The 25,920-nt window shown below is 37.2% G+C and overlaps 1 protein-coding gene across 8 annotated transcripts in view; it reads left to right on the plus strand.

Moving 5' to 3' along the window:
* The window catches only part of P2RY1 (purinergic receptor P2Y1), a 115,970-nt gene that overhangs the window by 47,215 nt on the left and 42,835 nt on the right, over positions 1-25,920 (plus strand). For 2 of the 8 annotated variants that reach the window (XR_009155860.1, XR_009155859.1), the window contains 2 exons: positions 5,844-6,006; positions 6,734-8,227. The gene's annotated coding sequence lies outside the window, so the exon portion shown is untranslated. The other 6 variants (XR_009155856.1, XR_009155858.1, XR_009155855.1 and 3 more) reach the window with 6 other exon arrangements.

Raw genomic sequence — 25,920 nt, forward strand, 5'->3', positions numbered from 1 at the left:
AATTGAAGATTGGTTCACCTCTGTTTGAGGTATCTGCTCCAATAATAGCACCAGGGAAGTACAGTCCAATTATCTGCTTAGCAAGAACTTTCAAATTACTATCTGGTATGATAAGTTGGATGCAGTCCAATAGCATCTAAGTTGAAAATACATTCCATCTACCTGACCAGAAAGGAAACTCCCCAAACAGCAGGGGAACAAGAGATCAGCGTCTAATTGACAAGATGATTTTGAAAACGATGGTGGGTAGCTGCAGGAGAGTTTGTAAAAAATCCAGATGATGCAAGATCAAAGTTCCTCCCCTTTTAATGTACAACATGGCTGCCATCCTGACTTTTCTCCCTACCCTGCAGATATCCCTAGGATGAGGAATTCTTTGTTATCACAAAGAACCATGACAGTTTGGACTGGGATGCTATTTCTAGTTTTTGTTCTCAGTAATAGAATGGTTGCTAAGAATTTGGAGAGGCAAAAATGGCAAGAACTTTTAGAAACAATATATTGTCCTGATTAGTGTACTGGAATAATTGAAGGTAACTAATACTGAATCAAACTCTCCTCTGATGTTAGTTGGGCCTGATAGCAGCTGGAATCCAACATATCTGGATGACAACAAGCTGAGGAACTGATCTATTTCAATTATGTTCTCCAGAAGCTTTAGCAACTGTGACCTTCCCATCACTGCCAAATGTTAATGTCCAATTATTTATCTCCTAATTATTAGGAAATAAATTTGTGTCTGGAATTGACACAGATTTGTTCTAGACAAGCCACATAGCTTTTAATAACAAAGATAAAATGTGCTTCAACACAACTGAACAAAATTGCATTCTTATCTGGCAGGAGTGAGGGAGAAACTATATTATCATTGACTTCACTTTGTGCGTTCTTTGCCTCAGGCATTAAGTCCGAAGTCGCTAACTATATTCATGATCGCTTTCAATTTTACACACACTGTTCATCATGCCCACTACCGCTGTAAAGGCAATAATGAATAGACGACACTTGCAACTTGATTCTTGTCATTCAGGCTCCTTTGTTGCAATCAGTGTGTATAAAAATGTCAAGAATGTGACAATTCACCATGTTCAGTTATTTGTGATCAGTTCATACTATGTCATACGGGGGCAAGCTGCAATCTTGTTCAGCACAGCCAAAACCTTCGTGAGCCAATTCTGTCAAAAATAAAATGCTGCAAAAATCTGGACAGCCATTAAAGTCAGTGCTTCAGAAACATTTTTCTTTCATTGTACAAAACCGCTTATCAGAAAGTTTTTTTAAAAATGTTCCAGCTATGAATGTGTAAAGAGTTTGTGTGTTGTGTCCAAAGGGGAAAAAAAAACACTTTTACCCAATTTTGGGTAATTCCTTCAGGTTGGGAAGCACATCATTAAGTAACTTTGCAAACTTTCACAAACACGGTTGCAATATCTTCACCATAAATCTTAATACATTTCTCTTTGTAATTAACTAACATCCAAAGCTATTTTTCTTATCCATTAATGACTTCCAGAAATGTGGAGATTCATGCACTGAGAGATTGCAAATGCAAGATGGTAAGACTGCAGCTGTAAGCCAATTTGTTTAGGGAAATCATAAGGTATCCTCTAACTGTAATCCTAAGGGACATTGATCTCCCTCCCTCCCTTTCTCTCTCTCTCTGTCTCTTATCAGAACTGTTTTGTTTGACTTCATCAGCGGGTTTGAGTGGAAAGTAATGTAATAGAAAGGAATCGCACACACCTTCGTAAATAGCACTAAAAATCTAAAAAAAGGGTATGTTACACAAAAGCGGAAGAATGGCAGAAATATTTAGAAAAATCAACTAAAATTTGTGCAGTATTTCAGCATGTCCAAGCTCTGTGGCCTCTGTGGCTCAGACTGCTAATGAAGTCTGTTATTAACAGCAGCTGCCTGCAATTACTGCAGGTTCTAGTCCCACCAGGCCCAAGGTTGAGTCAGCCTTCCATCCTTTATAAGGTAGGTAAAATGAGGACCCAGATTGTTGGGGGCAATAAGTTGACTTTGTATATAAATATACAAATAGAATGAAGACTATTGCTAACATAGTGTAAGCCACCCTGAGTCTTCGGAGAAGGGCGGGATATAAATACAAATAAAAAAAAAAGCACAGCATAGTAATTGCTAGAAGTGAGACAACAAAACACAGGAAATTGAACAGGTTGAACTAGCCAATGTCTTGAATAGAACACAGCACACCACAGTGCACGATACTATCACAGCCTCACTCCCAGTTTTCTAAAATAAAAACGGTAGATGTCAGAAATAAAAATTGGCACTTGATCCTTCTCTTCCATGCCATGTAAAGCAAGAGTCTCTCCACACCCACCCTTGCCAGCAATATAACCAAGAATGGAGTAGAACTTGAAGTCTTCCAGAGGTTGCTGAATTATAATTCCCAACACCTCCAGCCAACATTATAAATAGTTATGGATGTTGGGAGTTGTGGTTGAAGGCACACAAGCTCCTACTTCCCTGGACCAAAGAGAGAACAACTATTTATGAGCTAAGCCTCAATTGGCAAATGGAATCAAGAAAGTAGAGTGTTGGAAGATATTCATTTGGCAGTTTCTGAAGAATGAATGCTGGGGAAGAGGGAGCAATTTCCTAACAGTAAGATCAGTTCAACTTTGGAACCAATTACTCAGAGGAAGTGGTAAGCAATTTTTCAAAGCCTCTGTTCCAGCAGGCCTAGACTTAGAATCCCAAAGTAAACAAGGGTTTGGTCTGAATAGCCTCATAATAGAGGGCTGGTTCTGGTAATTGTCCAGTTACATATATCCATTAACTTAATATTTAAACAGAAATGCAATGTTTTCACAACACAGACCATTTATTGGGAATCAACACTTTGGAGTTTGCCAAGAGTCAATACCCTGGAAGTGTCATCTTGAAATTGATGCTATCCAGTTTTGAACTTTAGTTCTCAAACCACTTTGACTTGTTGGCCTTCTGTTCTAAGCCATATAGCACTGCCAGCTTTACAAAGGTAAGATACACTAGTGAGAAAATATAGAAACATTATGAGCAACTCACTTCTACTGGTGCATGCCAACCTTCCTCATTTATCATATCCACCTAGCCAATATATCCATCAGCCATGTTTCTGGGAGACTCATCCTCAAAGTAAAGATCTGCAGCTTACCCAAGATATTCACACACTGAAAATAAAAATGGGACTTACTTTACAGTCTTCAGGACTCATGAATTACGATAAAATTCAGAACAAAATAGCAACTACCGCTGACTGATTATATGAAATCAAGTCAGTATTAATGCTTGTGACCACAAAGGTAGATTTTTCTCCAGAAGGATCTGTTTCTAATGTCTTCTAATGCTATACTCATCACCTTTGTAACCGAATTCAATCATCATGTTCCTGTTCCTCTTCTCGTTCTTTCTAGCTTTTGCAGCATTTATAGACTCAGGAGAACTATGTTTTTACATACAGTAATTTGTCTGAAATATAATTTGAGCCTGGTTATTTGTGCATCGAGAACTCTTGCTTATTTAATCCTCAATTTGTTCATTTTCTTGGCTAACCACAATATTCTAAGGAGTCTTTTCCAACATGAAAAAATTTGGGAAGTGAAAAAAAGGCATTCTTCAAACGATGACATATAAATTTAATAAATAAAATTCAAAGGTAGTTTTTCTATCCTGCTTCTTTAGCAACTCCAACAACTACTGTAGCATCTTTAAAACTGCTCACATCATCTTATTTCATCATATCCAGAAATAACAGGAAATAGTTTTCAGAAATGCATTTGGATAGATATCTATCTATCCAAATCTATTTGTTCATCTATTTGTTGAATATTCCATGAGGCTTGGAATTGTTCCTATAAAACCAACACTAAAATCAAGGAGTGTTATTTATGTGTTTATATTAGCCTGTTTATTTGTGCCTCTATGGTTTAATTCAGTAGTAATCACTTCCTTTTCCAGTGCTTGCCATTTTCCCCTAAGGCACCTCAGAACAAACAGTGTCAGCCCTGCGAGACAGGAAGCACGCCCAGATGAACCAATTCTACTTACTGTAAGATTACAATAACAGAATGTTGAAATTCTGACAATACATTTCTCCCTCATTATCTTTACATGAACCAAGAAAATAGGGAGAGGCTCTTCTCATTTGCTTCACCCACATTCCTGCTGTGGCCTCCTATCTAATAGTTTCCCTGATTTTGTTTCTTCCCTCAGCGTCCCACGGTCATTCCCACATGCCATTACAAATAGACAACATTTGGCTGGGTGGAAACCAATGTTTTTGCAAGGGGGTCACTATGCCCAGAGTAAGTAGGGTGATGGGTAGGTTCACAGAAATAGATGGAGTTGGGGGGGGTGTTGCTGGAAAATGTGTGGGATTTCTTTGTTGCTGTTCTAAACAGTGTTAAGCTTAAAATTTATATTATTTTATTTCCCCTACCTCGAAAGGGAGAAAAAAATATCACATTATTTTTCATTCCTCGTAATTATAGACACTTCAGGAGCCTCCAATAAAGAAGTTTGTTATCTCCACCAAATAAATAATGCAAATGACTCCATTCCTTCTTTCACATTAAAATCTGAATTTGGTGGGAACTTCTAAAAAAACTGTGGGAACCGTTCCTACAGTCTTCAAGGGGTGAAGCCTTGATATCAGATTTTGCATCCCTGCTCTTGAATAATGCAGTGTTACTTTGAAATCTGTGGGTGAAGAATGTGGCAGCTAACAGAAATGGCTGTGAAATAAGATTCCTAGAGAAAGAAAGTTCAGTACATTTCAGTGGCATGAAAGTGACATGAACAGGAGTGCCAAAAGGGCCACCCTTCATAGAGGTATTTATTCTTTCAAACTTTGATTTCAAGTAACTGTGTAGTTAAATTAAAGAGACCAACTGGATTCAATTTCCATTTGTTTCAAAAAAATATATTCATTTTTACATAGTAAAACATGCATATCACAGAGCAGTAAAGTGAAATTCGTGCCCATTGTTACAAAAGGTAAATTAAAATGAAAGGTGTTCAGAGCTTTGCATATCAACGTTATTGCTAACCTGTTCTCTCTTTGAAGTATGATTCATACTCATTGTGTTGCTGGACTTTGATGTTTTTTCAATGGAAATATTATCGTCATCTCCCTCTGTTGCAACTCAATATTTTGCTGTTTTGTTTGTTGATAGGAGAGTCACGCCTACGGTGGCTTTACTATGCCGGATCTGTGAATGGTTTTATAGCATGTACATCTTGCCTGATCAAAACCAGCTGGAAACACATCATATAAAAGTTGTGATCCTTGGGGCTGATATCACTTAACTCTTTTTAAATGATCTAAAACAGGGATCTCCAACCTTGGCAACTTTAAAACTTGTGGACTTCAACTCCCTGAATTCCTCAGCCAGCTTTGCTGATCTAAAACATGTTCCATCCCTTCCCAGTGAAGAGAAATGCTGAAGCTCTAAGTGGCTTGGATTATGCAAAGACTCTCATATTGATGCACCAATTACAAGTAAATGCAAAAAATATGTGTCACTGGCCCTGAAGCCAGCGAGTTAAGAATTGAGCAAGCTTTACATGATACAGAAGTTTAAAGGCTCAAGGGACTTAAAAAAAAAATAGAAATAGTTTTTTTTCCCCAGTGAAGCCAGCAATAATAAAGCTGATCAGATAAAGACTTGAGAACAAAGCATGGTAGTAATTTTACTGATGTGTATATCATAAAGCCAATATATATTTTAGACAAGTGAGATGAATAGTTACACCCTGCATAAGATACTGTATTTTAGCATTTCGAGAGAAATTAACCCCTATTTATTTCTTGGTTTGTTTCCTAAACACAGCTGTTCCCACTTGTACTACCAGATCTGGGCTGCCACACCTGACAATTAGCAGAGGACAATGAAGCGCTGGAGTTTTCTGTATCTTATCTACATCTGTCATCGAATGGTCATCAGGATTTTGCTGCTCAGATCTGACAGCCTTAGTTCCAACCACTCTGAACAGGTGTATAGCAGAATATTTAATTATACTAAATTATGAACCCAATCCAGCCAAACAATTATAAAGTTTAAAAGTTGATGTCCCATCAAATTATTGTCCATAGATACGTTTACTCTATGAAAATCTTTGCTTAGCCTTGGTCATTCAGATCTTCCAATGGTGCACTCATCATTGTAACTGAATCTGCTCCTGCACATCCTCTTTTCTTTCCTGCCACATTTCTCAAAATCAGAGTCTTCTCCAGGAAGCTAAGTCTTCACATAATGTGTGTCTGAAGTAGGATAATCTGAACTTATTCAAAAAAGGGGGGGGAGGATGCAGTGGCTCTGTGGCTATGATGCTGAGCTAGTTGATCAAAAGGTTGGCAGTTCAGCAGTTCAACTCCCTAGTGCCGCGTAACAGGGTGAGCTCTCGTTACTTGTCCCAGCTTCTGCCAACCTAGCAGTTCGAAAGCACATAAAAAATGCAAGTAGAAAATTAGGAACCACCTTTGGTGGGGAGGTAACAGCGTTCCATGCGCCTTTGGTGTTTACTCATGGCGGCCACATGACCATGGAGATGTCTTCGGACAGCGCTGGCTTTTCGGCTTTGAAACGGAGATGAGCACCGCCCCCTAGAGTCAGGAACAACTAGCACATATGTGCGAGGGGAATCTTTACCTTTATTCTTTTGTATCTCAAGTGAGAATTCTGGATTGATTGTTTGATGAGGAATTTGTTTGCTTTCTTAGGTGTCCATGTTATTCTCAGGAGTCTTTTCCAGCACCAAAGTTCATAAAGAAGCAAAAGCTTTTAGAAAAAAATAGGTAAATTGGCAGCAAGGTTTGTATACAAAGTCTCTCCATCATACTTTGGACTCTCAACCTGCAGATTGGACACCTGCATGAAGTAAAAAATGTATATGGTTTATATGGTACAGTGCAAAGTATGATTTATTATTCCTGGGATGAGGAGATTCCTTTCATAAAGTTATAATTGCTAAAATGGTTAAAGACAGTCTACAATCTTCTAATTTCTGCCAACAAAAAAAAATCTTGAAATAAAGAAGCAAAAATCATTGCTTTACCCTAAAATTCTGCAATAACTATAAAAACACTCACCCCTCTCCACATCAACCAAAACTAAAATAAATTAATTGCAGCTTGTTTGAAGTTTGGGTGGAGGTTGATCAGGGGTGAAATGCTCCCGGATCGGAGGGGATCACACGATCCAGTAGCGATGGCGGCTGCTGGTTCGGAGGACCAGTAGCAAAAATCCTGGCCCTGCCCCCCTGCCTCTGTTGAGCCGCACCTTCAGCAGAGGGTTTTTTTTTTTTTACTTTTAAAAGCCGGTTTTGCTACAGCCAAAACCTTCCTTTAAAAGTAAAAAAAGGCCTTTGAGGATCCCACCCCTCAGCTGAGATCGGCAGCCTTTAAACTTAAAAATTAAAATTAAAAGCTACTCTGGGGATCTCACCTGAGTTCCTCATCAGCAGAACCTTAAAAAACATGTTTTCTGTAGAAAACATGTAGAAAAACTCCTTTTAAAAGAGTCTAAGCCACTTACCTGATTACTGATCGACCTCATGGCTCTGCTCACAGCCCGAAAGCCCCAGTTTCGCTTTTAGCACGAGACAGAACTAATCTAAACTTAGCTAATCTATTTCACCACTGAGTGATTAATGCTGTCTGGCTGAGGAACTCTGGGAATTGAAGTCCACAATAAAATAAAATAAAATAATAAAATCAAATATTTTTGCAGCTTTCTGAGATTTGGTGTGTTTCTGTAGTGTTTCACTCTAACTACACAAACATACAAAATCTCAGAAAGCTGTATGTGGTATTGTGTGTGTGTGTCAGTTGTGTGTGTGTAAAGTGTGAAAGTTGGTTTTTGAGCTTTTTGTGGCTGTGAAGTGTGAAGTGCAGCTGCTTTTACATTGTGTGTGAGTCAGTTGTGTTGTGTGTGTGTAAAGTGTGAAAGTTGGTTTTTGAGCTTTTTGTGGCTGTGTGAAGTGTGAAGTGCAGCTGCTTTTACATTGTGTGTCAGTCAGTTGTGTTGTGTTGTGTGTGTGTAAAGTGTGAAAGTTGGTTTTTGAGCTTTTTGTGGCTGTGAAGTGTGAAGTGCAGCTGCTTTTACATTGTGTGTGAGTCAGTTGTGTTGTGTTGTGTGTGTGTAAAGTGTGAAAGTTGGTTTTTGAGCTTTTTGTGGCTGTGTGAAGTGTGAAGTGCAGCTGCTTTTACATTGTGTGTGAGTCAGTTGTGTGTGTGTGTGTGTGTGTAAAGTGTGAAAGTTGGTTTTTGAGCTTTTTGTGGCTGTGAAGTGTGAAGTGCAGCTGCTTTTACATTGTGTGTGAGTCAGTTGTGTTGTGTTGTGTGTGTGTAAAGTGTGAAAGTTGGTTTTTGAGCTTTTTGTGGCTGTGTGAAGTGTGAAGTGCAGCTGCTTTTACATTGTGTGTCAGTCAGTTGTGTTGTGTTGTGTGTGTGTAAAGTGTGAAAGTTGGTTTTTGAGCTTTTTGTGGCTGTGAAGTGTGAAGTGCAGCTGCTTTTACATTGTGTGTGAGTCAGTTGTGTTGTGTTGTGTGTGTGTAAAGTGTGAAAGTTGGTTTTTGGTACCTCTTATTGTTTTTTTATATTTTATTATTTTTATTATTTATTGTTATTGGCCACGTCCACCCAGTCATCTGACCACCAAGCCACGCCCACAGAACCTGTAGGGAAAATTTTTAGATTTCACCCCTGAGGTTGATTGTTCTGATTGTCTGCAAAAAAAATAATAATCCCAAAATTGGAGGAGCAACTGAAAAGCCTTCTAGCCACATTTTCTTCAGAAAGATCTACTTTAAATTGTTGCAGCCCAGAAGATTTTCACAAATAGGAAAACAGTACGACTACATGCTTCAAAATGTGCAGCACAGCACCTCAGAAATAAACTAACTTTACAGTGGCTTCAAATGCACCACAGATAAAGTGGAAATAAATTGGCTCAGGTTTCAACCAGGGATGACATCAAAGGATCACAGGTGCACAGAACCAATCAAGGAACGGGACCTGCTCAAGACAATAGACTTAGGCATGTAGTATCAGTTTTACTTCTCTTGAAGTAAAGAATTTGCTGTGTGCACCAATTGTAGATGAAACTTTCCACTGAAGTCAAAAGAAATATTTATCCCCATCTGTTTTGATTTAGCATCTGCATATTTCCCAAATAGGAGGTAGGAATTGCTTAAATCAGGAGTGTATGCAATCCCAGGGTTTTATATATAAACTCCCTCAAAGCCTTGGATGGAGTCCTTAAGGGCCCTTCAAAAATTGTCAAGTAATTGTGATTTGTGTATTGTGATAGAAAGCAGGAAATGACACATATATGGAAAGTAACCATATTATCATAAAAATTGTAGACTTTAGGTTAAATTAACTAAAATAATTTTAATTAATTAAAATATTGCTTTCACACTGTCTATGTTTGCTTATTTGATTTCTTTCTAACTAATTCTCTGAAAGGCAAATTATCTAATTGCTCCCCTGTTTAAAGTAGAAAAAACTTAAGATCAGATGTTCTATATATTCTTTATCCATCTTAGGGAATTGTAAGGGGAGGGTTGTATTATAAGAGAAGGGTTGACTAAATAATTTAATTTAACCTCAAGTATTTAGTTTGTTGCCATGTTGTAGCTTTAGGGCCAAGTTCCTATTTGATTGGTCTGACTATGAGACTATTGCTAATGCCCCCTTGTGTTTCAAAAAAATTACCAAAATGTTTTAAATAACTAAAGAATTAATGTTCAACATTACATTTCTAGCATTTATAGTAATAGGTATATAACTTACAATAACTTTTGAAGTAATAAATCTATTTAAGCTGTTTCCTTTAGAAAAAAAAGTATGTCACCTGAGGTTTGAAATGAAATAGATTGTGATGCTCTATTTTAAAACAGTAATTCTACCAATATAAATATTCAGATCCTATTCAGATTATAGCCAAGGTACCACAGCTAAGAGGGAAAAAAATACTGAGATGTTAAAATTTTAATATCCATATGTATCTGTTACTGGCAATGTGTGAAAAGCTGGCATTGTATAGAATGCCTAGGAAATCTTTAGAACCTGTGACTTCTTAGGCAAAGTATGAAATGCCTGTGTTACTTTAATATGCTTTATGCTTTCCCAAGACATTGTACATAATTGTACATAACCACTTGTTGTCTAACAGACAACAAGTGGTCAAAATTGGCAATGCTTTATCAAATCCTGTTCCTGTCAAGAGTGGTGTTCCTCAAGGCAGCGTCCTTGGACCAACACTCTTTATACTATACATTAATGATCTTTGTGACCATATCTCAAGTAATTGTGTTCTCTTTGCTGACGATGTCAAACTATTTAACACCACAGACAACACTTCTATCATTCAAAACGACCTTGATCAGTTGGTCTAAAAATTGGCAGCTCCAAATTTCATCCAGCAAATGCTCAGTCTTACACATAGGAAAAAAGAACCCAAACACTAAATACATACTAGATGGACATTACCTTACTGACGACCCCCATCCCGTTAAAGACCTTGGAGTTTTCATATCAAATGATCTAAGTGCCAAAGCCCACTGCAACTACATAGCAAAAAAAGCTCTAAGAGTTGTAAACCTAATCTTGCGTAGCTTCTTTTCCAAAAACACCACACTACTAACCAGAGCGTATAAAACATTTGCTAGACCAATTCTAGAATACAGCTCACCTGTTTGGAACCCTCACCACATCTCTGACATCAATACAATTGAACGTGTCCAGAAATATTTTACAAGAAGTGTTCTCCATTCCTCTGAAAACAATAAAATACCCTATCCCACCAGACTTGAAATCCTAGGCTTAGAAAGCTTGGAACTCCATCGCCTCCAACAAGACCTAAGTTTAACTCACAGAATCATCTATTGTAATGTCCTTCCTGTTAAAGACTACTTCCTGTTAGAGTAATACTAATTACTCTAGTATTATTGCAGTAATTGCAATAATACTAGAGCAACTAATAGATTTAAACTAAATGTCAACCGCTTTAATCTAGATTGCAGAAAATATGACTTCTGTAACAGAATCATCAGTGCTTGGAATACTTTACCTGACTCTGTGGTCTCTTCTCATAATCCTAAAAGCTTTAACCAAAAACTTTCTACTATTGACCTCACCCCATTCGTAAAAGGATCATAAAAGGCGTGCATAAGCGCACAAACGTGCCTACCGTTCCTGTCCTATTGTTTTTCTTTTCTTCTTCCTATATATATATATATATATATATATATATGCTTATACCTCCTAATATTTACTCATATATGTGTTTATATGCTATATAATCTTTTTGTATGATACCTACATATATTGTTGTGACAAAATAAATAAATAAATAAATAAATAAATAAATAAATAAATAATATATTGACATTATGCAGAATGACAAGAACTATTTAGGCAAAGTTTGAAAAGAGAGTCATGAAAGGGTTAGGAAAGGTTAGGGTTAGGTTAGGGTTAGGATTAGGGTTAACCTAACTAACCCTTTATTGAAAAGGCATACAGTACTGTATATGAAAATGAAAGAAGAAATGCAAAATAAAGTACAGGACTTGCAACAAGGAAGGCTAGAATGACGTTATTAGGCATTTTAGCAGGAATATTTTATACTTTGCTGTTTTCCCTTTTGGCACTGCAGAGAATGCCTAGGAAATATTAAGCGTTTCATACTTTGATATCCCATTTTTGGAAATATGTGGTCCCTTTGTTAGATATATTTTGTACATATACTGCATTGTCCGGACAGATGCTGATCTTTGTACATTTAATCTTATATTGTGTATGTTATTGCTTTATTTTAAATTTTGATTTGCCCAGAGTTGCATTTGGAGATGGGCAGCATCTCAATCTAATCAAATTTATTTAATTTATTTATTTATTTAGATTTTTATACCACCCTTCTCCCGAACGACTCATAATAATAAATGTATAAATAAATAAAGTCAAACTCAAAGTATTCTTAAATTCAGAAAAACCAATGCTGGATTAAAATCAATGTTTACCATTGTTTTTCATGTTTTGCAGAATGACATTTACCAGGAATGCAAAATAGCACAATGTTTATAATAATAGTCTTGTACTTAGAAAGTTGTGACGAGAGAGAGGGGGAGAGAGAGAGGACAGTCATTTTGGTGTAGTGTTGAAGATAGTAGGGTAGAAATTGGGAGACTGTAAATTCTAGTCCTTAGGCACAAAGCCAGCTGGGTGACAGTGGGCCAGTATCTCTCTTTCTAGTTTTTCCTAAAAACTAGAAACTGGCAAACCATTTCTGAAAATTTAGCAATAAAACTGAAGAGATTTGTTAACACTAACTTGAAAGCACATATACACCCATGTACATAGGCACAGATGCACAGACACACACAGACACGTATGTCCAGGTAAAGCCATAGGAAAGAAAGTGATGGGAATAAACTATTGCCAAAGTGTCTCTGTTTGACAAGATTTTCTTAAACCATTTTAGAGCCAAGGTAGCATAAGGATTGCCAGAAAAGAGCTTAAGGGTGGAAAATTAAGCATGGAAAATTTGGAGTCCACACATTTGCATTTTAGTGGGCATAAGATAAAGTGTTTCTGTAATTTTATTGTTTTTTACTCACAGAATCCAGTTTTTATTCTTCAGCTTGATGAGTTTCCAGAGAAACTTACAGAATAATAAAAAAACACATTGTCCTTTAATTTTACAAGCGAAACAGATTCGGCAGAGAAAGAAAATAAGGGCACTTTGACATTATTATCTTTTCTATTCTGCAGCTTTTAGTCGCTACAACAGAGCTGTTTCGCTGTTTCACTTTTGCTTTTCCTTAGTCACTTTACTTTGTCATCAGTGTAGTGGATAAGATGCTGTATAGAGCAAAACTCTATATTGATTCATTTGTCTCTCTTCTGAGCTTTAGGGACTGTATAAATCATAAATGCAAATTCGGTGAACAAAACAAATCTTTTAAATAAATGGTGTCTTCATAATTATACCTTTCCCATTTTGAATGCTAAACTTCCCTGTTATAGATTTGCATTGTTTAAAAATGGTTTAGTTATTCCTTAAATAAAATTGAACTGTTTATGCATGCTGTTCCTGTAAGGTAACTGCTTCCAAGATGAAAGCATTCATTATTTTGAATATATGGTATCAAATATGCGTTCAGAAATGAAGAAAAAAACTTTGATGGGTGACAACTCTAATCCTGTTGTTCCACAAGACATAAAGTTACTGTTCTTTTTTCAATAACATTTTTTAAAATGTTTTTTAAGCTGCAATTATATTTTCAAATTTAAACAAAATGTTTTTAAATAAACGGCCTCTTAGTAATCTTAAGAAATGTTTGTTTGCTTGTTTCCTAAATGTTCCACTCTGTACTGCAAATCTTCAGAAAAACAAAGTTAACAGAATTACAGATGTGTAGAATTTGATCTTGACCATTTCAGAGGGAGGGAGGGAAGGAGGGAGGGAGTGAGAGAGAGAGAGAGAGAGAGTGAGTGAGTGAGAGAGAGAGAGTGTGTGTGTGTGGTCTAGTGGTCTAGGCACTAGGCTAGAAAATGGGAGACTGTGAGTTCTAGCCCCACCTCAGGCATAAAGCCAGCTAGGTGAGCAGCCACAGGAAGGAGACAATGGCAAACCATTTCTGAAAATCTTGCCAGGGAAATGCATGGGGTTTGCCTAGACAGCTACCTGGCAGTCAGAAAAGATTGTAATAAAAGCTGTAAGATTTGTGTACAGACTGCTAAAAGAATAGGATAATAAAATGATGGAACTAGAAGGTATTTTAAGTGTCACTTTTCCTCCTTGCTGATTTACTGACTCGCTTCTTTCTTCTCCCTTCCAAAATCCCTCAACCTTCAGGCTACTTTTATTGGTTAGGATGATAGCAAATGAGGGACACTCTCGTGTCTAGATGCTTTGCCCTGATCACAATCCCAGCTTAACTCTACATTTTATTAAATGCAGCAGAATGTTGAACTTGTCATTTGGCTAAAGCAGAACAGCTCAGCCTCCCCCCTTTAAAAGTCGCAAATTCTACCAGTCCTATGAGAAATATTGAAAAACATTCTTGGCAACTGTCATCACCAGTCTGCCATCCATCTTTTCTTTCCAGATGTAGAAAATGAAGCCTATCCTCTTTCTTGCCTTTTAATGTTTCTACCTGACCTTGATATTGAAGGCAGATAGGTACACCATCTAGAGGATTTGAGAAGTTTTACATTAGGAGAAAAGAAATACTTTTGCTTTTTATTATTATTATTAATAATTATTATTTCTATAAATGAAAATTTCAGTCTGTTGGGTTTTTGAAATGAAATATATAAATTTTCAGTCTGTAAATTTTAAAATATACAAAGGAATTTGTATGTTGTAAGTTAAATATGCAAAATTCATTTTTCTACAGAACAATACATGCTAAAACTCTCTTTTCACATACATAAGGTTCAAAAGTACATTTATTTAATGAAGTGCATATAAAATAGATATAGTGAAAGCTTTTATGTTTTTAGAGATCCTTGATAAAGCACACTTTGAACAAACCAAGATTGCATTATTGGCATAGTGATGTTATGACCCAAATAACTTCAACCATGTCATTGACATGCCCTCCATTGTAATGGATGCATTCTCTAAATTAGATCACCCAGTTAAAATGAGATTGCCTATTAAAATGAGATTCCATTGTATTAATACTCATAAACTTTTTCAGGTGAATTTCTAACAGTTGGCTGTGGTTGATAAGCTGTAGAAAAGCAAAACTTTTCTACAGGCGATCAGCATCTGGAATTCAGGCTGCAGATTTAGGCTTACCTAAACGATGATACACTTATCACATTCTTTCCTAGTTGTACAAAAGTGCAATGTTTTTCAGTTGTGCCTTGCAATCATGTTGCAGAACACATGATGATAATATACTGGCATTTTAAGAGGCTGTAATTTTCTGTCTTTGATGCAATTATGCTGATTTAAATTGAATGCCACACTGATTTATACTGAAAAAATGATGGTATATGTGTATAATTGCCTGTGGGTATGCAGATACAGAGTTTAATGCCTCTGCTTGATTTTTCCCTTCACTATATTTAAAGACATTTCATTAAAGTCTAATTTGAACTCTTTTTTAAAAAAACAAAAATACTTTTCCTTTCATTCCTTCTTATTCTGGCACATGATTAAGGATTTCCATAACTGGAAAATCTGGACATATGCACTACAACATTTGTTTGAATGTGATCTGTAAATTATCTTAAAGGCAGTAGGCTGTAAATTAAAATGGATATGAAAACAGGATGCCCATGACCACATGTAGCTCTTTTACAGACACAGAACCTCCTTGCCAGTGGTGAAATCCAATTTTTTTTTCTACCGATTCTGTGGGTGTGGCTTGGTGGGCATGGCAGGGGAAGGATATTGCAAAATCTCCATTCCCACCCCACTCTGGAGCCAGCCAGAGGTGATATTTGCCGGTTCTCCGAACTACTCAAAATTTCCACTACCAGTTCTCCAGAACCTGTCAGAACCTGCTGGATTTCACCCCTGCTCCTTGCCCTGGATTGATGACAATTTGTCACAGCCAACTCACCATGACCAACTTTCCATGGCCAACTCACCATAGTTACTGCACCACAGTCAACTACCACTAACCCTAACTCTAACCACAGCCAACTCGCTGCAAGACAATTTGCCCCAGCCATCTCACCACAGGACAACTTGGTGTGGGACAAGAGTTACACTAATATCAAAGAAATGGTGGAATGGAATCATTAAAGAAAGGATGCAAAAGGAGAGACAGAGTGAAATGTGAATGATAAAAATTAAAATAATTTTATTTATTTTAAATAGTTAAGTAGAATTATTAAATTGTCCTGCAGCGACTTGTCCTATGGCAAATTGGTTATGATGAGTTGGCTTTGGCAAGTTGGTCACCGTGAGTTGGCTGTGGTGAATTGGCTGCAGCACATTGGCTGTAGCAAGTCATCCCATTCCACTTTGCTCTCAGCCCTCTAAGTAGATATAGCTAGTAGTTTTGTTCCCATCTTCTACTTTTGGAATGCTTAAGTAAACAGAATAAAATGAGCTTCTCAAGCATTGCAGATGCTTAAGGTATCCACTGATACCTTAAAACACACACGCTATTGAGACAATTCCCGTTGTATGGAATTTTAAGCGGTGAATCTGCATACATTGCAGAATAACAAAGTAACAGAATCAGAAGGTATCTAGGAGGTCTTCTAATCCAACCACTTGCTCAAGCAGTAAACCCTATATCATTTCAGACAAATGGTTGTCCAATCTATTCTTAAAAACTTTAAGATTTCCAAACATTAAAACGTCTAAATTTCCAAAAGGCAAAGAAGGTAGGCCTTTGGCCCCAGATGCACTGGTAACTTCCTTCTTCCATTTGCTTTCCCATCTGTTAAAAGAGAAAACAAAGAATGCAGTGTTTTCCTTTAATTGGTAAATAGAACTGTAGTGCTGAAAAACAAAGATGATTATTATTCTCACTTCAGTACTGTTGGATTGGGGTCTCCTTGGTGCTGCCCTCAGAATGACTCAATCTGTATTTTCTGATCTAAAATGAAGTGTCATCGCTCTAGAAGGAGGCACAGGATAGGATGGTGCCAATATAGTCTGCTTGTTAGATATATTCAGTTATGGAATACTATGTTTTCATGTTTTGCTGTTGTATTTGGGGTTTAACAATCACAACCTGGCCACATTGATTAGCTCTCATAAATACCCTTTTTGACATTATTAATATGGTTAATTCCTGTTGCTATTTAAAACCATTATTGTTTTTATTTTACCTCATTATATGAGTTCATATATTTGCCAGTTATTTTCTCTTTATCTAGTCTTAGAATTTGTGTGGGGAACAGATCACATTTTAGGTCATACTGATGCTGAAATGCTGAAAATTCAAAAGGATTCACAAGCTTTGAAGCACCACAGTACATATATTTCTACCTTTGGGTTTTGGTTTCTTTAATGTGGTAGCTCCCTGTATTTTATTATTCAATCATCTTACATGAGCAATTGTAGAATAAAAAGATTTTCCTGTAAATTTTTATGCTTATTTCATTTTTTTTTTTGATTATATGATTTTATTTTCATATGTCTATACGTAGCACACAAAACTTTTTCCAGACCAAGGGACACCATAGCCTATGTGATGACCTGGGATGTGACACAAAGGCAACACAGCCAGAGAATCGATATGAGTCCTTTTATTATCACCAACTGTGCCCCCAATGTCCCTTTCAACTCTCCGGCCTGGAAAGAGTTCTTCCACCACCCTGTAAGAGTCTTTGGCTGGCAAAACTTCAGTCCCAAACATTGTAAGCAGAAAACTTCCAACTATAAATCCAACAAGGCAAGATAAGGTAATTAGTCCAGCAGGGCAGCAAGATAAGGAGTTCCAGAAGTGAAGTAGCATGGCACTAAATCAAACCAGTTGGGAGGATGCCAGAAACAGTGAACACATGAACTCAGTGTTCATTCCCGATAACAGTCTCTCCTTTAAACTCCATCAGCAGGTGAGTCTTGTGAAAGGAATCAGGGTCCTTTCCTCCCTTGTAAGTCACATAACCTATGTTGCTCTCTTCTCCATTCTTCCCTGCGCTACTTAAGATGACAAAGGGGTGGCCCTTGTTCTTAATACTATATGTACTGTTCTTTTTGTATTTTATTCTGGCTGTGCATCGCCCTGAGTCCTTCGGGAGAAGGGCGGTATACAAATTAAATTATTATTATTATTATTATTATTATTATTATTATTATTATTATTATTATTATTATTATTATTATTATTATTATTATTATTATTATTATTATTATTATTATTATTATTATTATTATTCATCTGAACCCCCTCTCCCTTGTTCTATCACTCCTCTGCTCTGCCCAGCCTGATTTTGCCCTCCCCCAGTTTCTTCTATAGGCAACGGAGCCACTCTCTAGCTTTCTGTTCACCTTCCCCTTCGGATTCAGACTCCTACAGGGGCATGACAGCCTATGAATGGATTACTGAAGACTGTATTTAGAAATGGAACAAGGATATCAGGATAAAAGGTTAATTATGTGTTTATTGAATTGAAATTAAATATAGATAATATGATTAATATCCAGCAAGGCCACATAGTGCTTTATATTCTATATCAAAAAGATTCTTCGGATCATGCAGGGATACAAGGATAATATCTGCTTTAAGGCAGCTGCATCTTTTCCTGGGTTTAGATGGCAGCTACAAAGGATAGCTGAAAGGAGAAGTAATGTGTAGCTCAATATCTATGGAGACTCTCAGTCGTGCACTTCATGATTGTTCCAAGGTCCTTTTTCAAAAGGCAACTGGACTTTGTTTTTCCTTCAAGACATTCTGCTTCTTGAATGAAGAACTGAAGAAGCTTTCTGGATAAGAAGTGAAATGTCTTCAAGGAAAAACGAAGTCCAGTTGCCTTTCAAAAAAGCATCTTTGGAATAATCATGAAGTGGATGACTGAGAATCTCCATAGATTTGATCCTCCTTTTAAGAATTGACATGTCACATTCATATTCCTTAAAACACATATCGAAGAACACTGTTTTACTTTCCAGTCATGCTATTAATGCTGTCCTTTTGCCACATTTTAAAACATAATTTTTACAGGCCTCTGGATTCTGATCTTCCAAATTAGTGTGTGTGTGTGTGTGTGTGTGTGTGTGTGTGTGTGTGTCTGCCTGTATGTCTTACTACTGATATTATACTGTGGTTTAGTTATCCCACAGACAAAACAATATTTTAGTTAATAAAAGAAAATGAATAGAGAATATTTGTAATGGGCATATTTTTCTGACTAATTTACGCATGACAATGGAATCAATTGCTTTGCTCTTACTTGCTCTGAAATAATAATTTGTGCATAATTTTGTTAGCTTTTCTTCTGTGGACTTACACAATGCCAGTATCTCCCGAGAATGTTAGATGTTGATTTGACAGTATTCTCTTTTATTGGAACCAAACTATAGATAAAAGAAATCAGTTCTCACAGGCTCTTAGCAGATTAGTTTTTACGGACAATAGTGGTTATTTTTTAAAGTGAAATAAAACTTACTTGGTTTTCAAAGGTAAATCAGTTTGTTCAGATGGAGATTAAATGAAATCCTGTTACAGAAAAAATGGGATGGGTGGGTGGATTGTAAAAGGAAATTAAAATACATTTTTGAAAATAATCACAATAAAGGTGCAGATGTAAGAGTAGTTTGGGATGTCTATGGAGATTCTCAGTCAAGCAGGTCATGGTTGTCCCAAAGGTTGCTTTTTCCTAAGGGCAGCCGGACTTGATTTTTCTTTGAAGACATTTCACTTCTCATCCAAGAAGCTTTTTCAGTGCTGAAGAAGTGCTGAAGAAGCTTCTTGGATGAGAAGTGAAATATCTTCAAGGAAAAATAAAATCCAGTTGTCTTTTGAAAAAGCACCCTTGGGAAAATAGTTTGGGAAGTAAGCAAAGTTTCATAAGAGGTTACTTTATAAAATATAATACTAAACTCAAAAAGAAGAGATAAGAGAAAACACAAGCTATTTTGGATGAGATAAAAAGAAAAGAGGGGCTAAAGAAGTTTCCACAGAAGATAAATGCTTCTCAACAAATTAAGCTTCTGTGGTGACAATTATTTATGTTGATGAATAACTATAAATTATCCCTACTGCTAAGATATATGATACCTTCAAATAGATGAAACTGGCTGAAATTCTTCAGTTGCAAAATAAAATACTGAATTTATTGGCCACTTGAACATGAGGAAGACTCATCAAGGATTATGTTGGGGTAGAAACACTCGTGAAGTTAGTCATTCAATAAATATGACTAAACTTTGCGGAAGGATTTAGTGTAGTATTGAAGCACCTGGACTGCTCTCCTTTCTATTACAGAATTCTCCTCACTCTCACAAAGCCTGTGAAGTCTGATCTCTGAGGAGAGAAATGATTTTAATGTCTAAGCACTCCAAAGTCTTTTACTTTTGAAAATTGCTGTTTTATAATCAGATAGATTACTACAGCCTTACATTACCCCCAGAGGTATTTGATTATTATAATGCAGAACAATATTTTAATTATCCTCTAATTCACCATGACTAGGTCAAAAGTATCTTAGAGAACAATGTGTGTGTGTGTGTGTGTGTACACATCATTCCTTAACTACAGACATTGTTGATTATAGTTCATGTACTCTCACTTACTTTGAATGTAGGTCTATGTGAAGTATAATTAGTATCTTCCTAAGATTTAGAGCAAAATCAAAAGCCATTTATACAGTTAATTATGCAGACCACATTGATTTTTTGCTTCATATTTGTAAACATATTGTCTTTAGCTAATGAGTTCAAACTGTAAAAGAAAATTAACCATAGTCTTACTAGAAATGGTTTGCTCCTTCTCTCTTTGGTGGCCTTAAATGAAACAATTAAATGGCTCAATTTGTTAATTAGAATACCCATGAAAAAGATGCAGTGCATCACAGATGGTGTTCTGAGATGTTCCCTAGAAGTATAATTTTCTGGGACTGTGAATAATTGGACTGACACTTAATTTGGGCAAGGACAAGGACAAAAAGAATTAATCAAAACATTTGCCTCCACAAATACAATGGATCTGAAAGGAAAGGGAACATCAACCATATTCTTTATGAAGCCTTAAAATATGGAAAATAGCATTTGTCATTTCTTTATATATTGATTTTAGGAATTAATATCTGCTTTTATGTTGAATTGGGGATTTATTTCCATACAAAACAGCACATATTTGCTTATATATTTATTTCTGAGATTTCTGCCTTCATCTCACCAGTGCTTTATTATAAGAAAAAAAATCAACTTTCCTTTCTGCAAAAGTTTGGGTTAGAAAAGTGATTTACATTCAGTAGATGGCATTTATGGACCATCTACTGGACCAGGTGTTGAAGCAAAGGGTTGATTGATTATACGCCATCAAGTCATTGTGGACTCTTAGCAACCAAACGACAATCCTTAACTTGGTTTGGGGTGCTTTCTCCTTCTGGTGTCATTGTTTTTCCACTTTTGGTCTTGGATGGAATGGCACTGCCTCAGACAGACCCAATGCACAATCTGAAAGTCCTCTTGCCTTATGGCTGGAAGAGGACTTATGGCTAGACTAATTTATGGCTAATAGCTATGGCTAAGGGGGCATTTGTACACTTTGGGGTTGTATTTCAGTTGTGCCCATTTCCGAACTGGGAGAGTCTGCTGATTGTCACTGATACTGAAGAAGTTCCAGCTGAACTTGTGATATATCAGCGTCACCAATTGAACAAACATGGACAGTTGGAAGAGTTAGAAAAGTAGGATGTAGGCTCTCCCAGGCCACGCATGAGATAAGTAGAGAGGCAAAAAGAGCAGTGAAGGTCTATTAGACACCTTGCCAAAGAAGTGAACTTTTTGATTAGTGACAGCTGCTGCAGCCTTTATAAGAATCTGCTTTGCCTCTGGTTTTTTTGATGAAAACATCTGGTTAGACGCAGGGGTGTCAAACTCATGTCCCATGGGGTGCTTAGATCTGGCCCACTGGGCTGCCCTGGAAGCAGTGAAGGACCGGCCCACGGTGCCTCTGCCAGCAAAAACGGAGCTTAGGAGGGCCACACGCAGCTATCCTGAGCTCCGTTTTTGGCTGCGAGAGCTTCCTGCAAACCTCTGCCAGCAAAAACAGAGCTCTGGAGGGCCGCGAGTGCTCAGGCCACCACAAGCTCCCTTGACATGAATGACAATGAGCTGGCCACGCCCACCCTCACCATGTCCACCCACCCCACCCCAAGATCAAACACAACCCTGATGCGGCCCTCAATGAAATCGAGTTTGATACCCTTGGGCTAGAGCATGATATTTTGTTAGGATTCTGCTTTTTAAATCTCTGACCTTTGGTGACTACGGAGACAGTCTTGTTCTGGCCCTGAAACCTTGGAGTGATTCTGGATGATTCACTGTTGTGCTCCTGTTTTCGAAGAAAATCTTGCAGGGAAGCCTCGGCTTTAAAAAATGTTTCACTTAAATTCTTCAGCCTAATAACTTACGGGACCGCCTGCTGTTACCTTATTCCTCCCATCGACCCGTACGCTCTCACAGAGAGGGTCTTCTCAGGGTGCCGTCCGCCAAGCAATGCCGGCTGGCGGCCCCCAGGGGAAGGGCCTTCTCTGTTGGAGCTCCTACTCTCTGGAACAACCTTCCCCCCGGTTTGCGCCAAATATCTGACCTTCGGACCTTTCGTCGGGAATTAAAAACTTATTTATTCATCCAAGCGGGACTGGACTGATTTTTTAGATTTTTTAAATTTCTAAATTTTAAAATTTTAAATTTTTTATATTTTCTGTAATTTTATATGGGGTATTTTAGGTTGGTCAATTTGACGGTTTTAATTCGGCCACTATTGAATAGGTATTTTAAATTGATTTTTAACTGTGTATATTTATTGTTTTTTATCTTGGCTGTACACCGCCCTGAGTCCCTCGGGAGAAGGGCGGTATAAAAGTTTAATAAATAAATAAATAAATAAATAAATAGTAAACGGATAATCATCCGAGAAATTGGGTGTGCATGTGTATAGCTGAAGCTTGCAGCAGGAGAAAATGGGTAGTAAATTGTGTCCGTTTCTTTCATGTGCTGCATTGGTTGCTAGTGGATGCAATTCATGATGCTGGTTGTCACCTTCAAATTTCTTCATGGCTTGGAACCCAATTACCTATGCAACCATTTTCTTCCAGTTGTTTCAACCCATCCATTCTGGTCTGGAAGGATGGGCATATTCCAGGTTTCATTACCCAAGAAATGTCAGCTGACAGGGACTTTTTTTGCCATAACTCCTGCCTTCTGGAACATTCTCCAGAGATTAGGATAACCTTGTTGACCATTTGCAACACTGGTAGACATTTTGGTGATATTTAAGACTTGAACCTCACCTAGTAATGTCAAGGTTTCTAGGGTTGCACAAGATATGACCTAAAAAACCAACAATCAACAGCTTGTAAGATTCATGACTGATCAGTTTTCTCATCCCAATCTCACAGCAACGCTGGGTTTTCTATCCCATTTGTTCCATACATGATGATGCTTGTATTCAATCTTTGTCTGATTAGCATCCAAGAGAACAGAAAATGTAGCAAGGCTAAATCTAAGGCCAAGGCTAATAATCATTTGTTTTACCACCGGATAGCTTGCAGTGTAATTTCCATATTTTAATTTTGTCCTCTTACTCTGGAAATATGACCATTTATTTAATAACTATTTTTCTTGTCATTCATTTTTAAAGGACATGTTTCTTATTTTGTTATATGATGTATATCAACCAATCCCTTATTTTTCTCCCTGGAAGTTATCTGCTGTAATAAATCAGTTATGGTTTTGAGTGATTCTCTTAAGATGCAGAGCCTACATGCAACTGCAATTTTAACCATTCACCGCTAGATGTCCTTTCAGACTAATGTATGTAGGTACCAGATGGCTGACTTTGTTGATCTGTTGCTATGAAAATTTATAGTACTTTTATGTCTCGCTGATCATTTATACTGACATCTAGTACATATTTTTTACTGAATTAGAAGGTATTACATTCTGAAATTCTATTATACATTTTACTGCTTTGTTCATTTAACTGTAGCTATAGTATATATGTATTGCTTTCCTGATTGCTTAATTGTAGCCTATGACTATCGTTAAGTGTTGTATCATTAAGTGTTAAATTTGCACCCTGTGACAATCATTAAGTGTTGTAAGTGTTGTACCTTGATGAAGGTATCTTTTCTTTTATGTACACTGAGAGCATATGCACCAAGACAAATTCCTTGTGTATCCAATCACACTTAGCCAATAAAAAATTCTATTCTATTCTATTCTATTCTATTCTATTCTATTCTATTCTATTCTATTCTATTCTAATTCCACTGTTTAAATATATTTTCTTATCTGTGCAGTCCTTGGTGCTCTCTGAACTTGGTTGTTTGCTTGCAGACATTTCATTACCAGTCTAGGTAGCTGGAATCCTAGCTATTTTTTTCTGAGCTAACTATCATTTTACAAATTCATGATTGTAAAATATTTGGAAATTTATTCATTCTTCTCATTGTGTTTATATTAAATGGTGCAATATACGTTAGATTTATTCCAGATTTTATGTGCTAACCAGCTAAACAGACATGCTTTTGTGCAAGATAGAGCATTTCATCATATGCCTCCTGATTTTCTATGTTTCTTCCAAGAATGGTCTACTAATCGGGGAAAAGGTTCAGATCTCCTTCCTTTCTTTGTGGATGTCCACTGTGCAGTAATATTTTGCACTGGTGTAAAATTCATTTCCTGCCATTCTTAAATTGGGTTTATAAAATGCACCATCCAGTTCTATTGTTTCAAACAGTTTCTCAAACATGGCAGCTTTAAGATGGGTGACTTCAACTCCCAGAATTCCCTAGCAGCATGCTGGGAATTGAAGTTCACCAAGCTGCCATGACTGAGAAACAGTGATCCAGTCAATCATCTTAACTTGCCACAGTGTTTCTTGGTGTTGAAATCTTTTGAATTGCCATTTATTTAGGACACTTTAGTTACGTTGGTGGGGGGGGGGAATAGACAGTAATAAAAACTTACATACTACCCAGAACTACTCGGTATTGACTCTCTAAACCGCAACAAAATATCTGGAATAGTTACTTTCGTCATGTACTGAGGATAAAAAAAATGTGGTGCCTCTCTTTTAGTCACATTTGTTATTCTTCATCCATTTCATTATTTCCTCCTGATTGTGTGATTACTAATCTTTGCAAATTTCAAGTACAGAAATGCTTCCTCCTCTCAAGGTCGCAGTTTACGTTTTTAATTTTTAGAAAGGCAGGTTTTGCATCATTCCACCCACAGACTAACATATTTCATGCTATTTTTTGATGAGGCCCTGAACAATCTGTGGTTGTACACTATTAGCAACAGCAAGTTTCAGGTCCCACTGGGGGATGGTTTCAGAACTAATCCAAAGGCAATATAATTCCTTTACCAAAGAATCTATTGTTAATATCACTGCACACTGGACATCCATAAAGAAAGAAGGAGATCTGAACCTTTTCCCTGATTAGTAGACCATTCTTGGAAGAAACATAGAAAATCAGGAGGCATATGATGAAATGCTCTATCTTGCACAAAAGCATGTCTGTTTAGCTGGTTAGCACATACAAATCTGGAATAAATCTATATTTCACCATTTAATATGAACACATGAAGCTATATGTAATTATGTTTTGCTGTAAAGCCTATCTTGTTTTATTTCCTATAGCATTATTTCCTATCCATAGATTATGCCTTACTTCCTGTCTTTCCCTATCACCTATTCTATTCCGAACCCTCATATTGTATCTTACTTATATATGATTTCAGTTCTTACTCCTGTATTCATAGCTTGCATCCAATTACCTATTTCAGTGATGGCTAACCTTTTCTGGACGGAGTGCCCAAAGCGTGTGCCCCAGCCCCCATGCATGTGCGCGTGCCCCCATGCATGGCCCTGCCCCCACATGCACATGTGGCCTCCCCGCACACACCCCACACATGCATGTACCAGGCCCGCATGCACCTCGCCCCCCCTATGCATGCGTGGCAAAGTCCCAAAGACCAGCCGGCCGGCGGGAGGGAGGCATGGATGCACAGCAGACCTGAACTGGGGCGAAGGCAGGCGTGCCATAGGCTTGCCATCACAGACCTATTCTATTACTTTATAATTTGTATTATATTATAGTATTATGTCCTTATGTTTAAAGTTCTGTCTCCCATGTTACTCCTCAGTTGCTCCTAGCAGAAATCAATGTGGGGTTGCTTATATCTGTTGCTTATATCCCTCTTCACGATGATTTCCTGGTTCACCTGGACTAGCACGGAGGTTGTC

The sequence above is a fragment of the Ahaetulla prasina genome, chromosome 6 (assembly GCF_028640845.1).
Source record: "Ahaetulla prasina isolate Xishuangbanna chromosome 6, ASM2864084v1, whole genome shotgun sequence".
Classification (NCBI taxonomy): Eukaryota; Metazoa; Chordata; class Lepidosauria; order Squamata; family Colubridae; genus Ahaetulla; species Ahaetulla prasina.